Source organism: Bison bison, unplaced genomic scaffold (genome assembly GCF_000754665.1).
Source record: "Bison bison bison isolate TAMUID 2011002044 unplaced genomic scaffold, Bison_UMD1.0 scf7180017851875, whole genome shotgun sequence".
Taxonomy (NCBI): Eukaryota; Metazoa; Chordata; class Mammalia; order Artiodactyla; family Bovidae; genus Bison; species Bison bison.
In genome coordinates this window covers 11,203-11,978 of record NW_011482448.1, presented here as the reverse complement: position 1 = coordinate 11,978, position 776 = coordinate 11,203, and positions in this window count along the sequence as shown.

Genomic DNA, 776 nt, shown 5'->3' with positions numbered 1-776 from the left:
TAGTCTACTGTGCATATTTTTATTCGTCTTTTTTCATTTAATTCAAGAATATATTAAATATCCTGAGACAGTCCTTATTTCTTTTTATAGTATAATAATTCTTAATCATAATAGTAGTAGCTATTATTATAGTAGTAGTTTTTCTAGTAAATATTTGAAGTGCTATGCATGCCCTATTGTAATTAATTTAATCCTATAGACATACAATAGGTGGATACTTTTACAATTCCTGTTTTCCAGATGTGAAAGTAAGATACAAATAGATTAGCTAATATGCCTAAGGTCACAGAACATGTAAAAGTCTGATCCAGGATTTGATCCTGGGCTAGAGAAATTACAGCCCTAGCCACATGTGCTGTGTTGCTTCTTAACACCTAAGGAGGTCCAGATTCAGCAGATCCTTGGTGGAGCTTGGGTCCCATCAAATGTATTTTGTAAAAACTTTTCTTTGTGATGTTCACACCCAGTTAAGGACTAGTGCTTTACTATAGAAAGAAAGGAAGTCATAGGAAGAGAAGCCACAGCTGCATGATCCATTTTAAAATCCAGTATTACTCTTAAATGTTGCTGTTAAATCTAAGTGGTAATATGAGTAGTTACTGTACTCTTCTTTCAACTCTTTTGTATGTTTGAAATTTTTCATATAAAATTTTAGGAAAAGGTGAGAAGAAAATTAAACTACAAAAAATAAAAATTCAATATATATGCAAAAAGTATTTACTGACCAAGACACCATTGATTTTAAAACACACCACTGAGAAAGAAAATTTGCTACC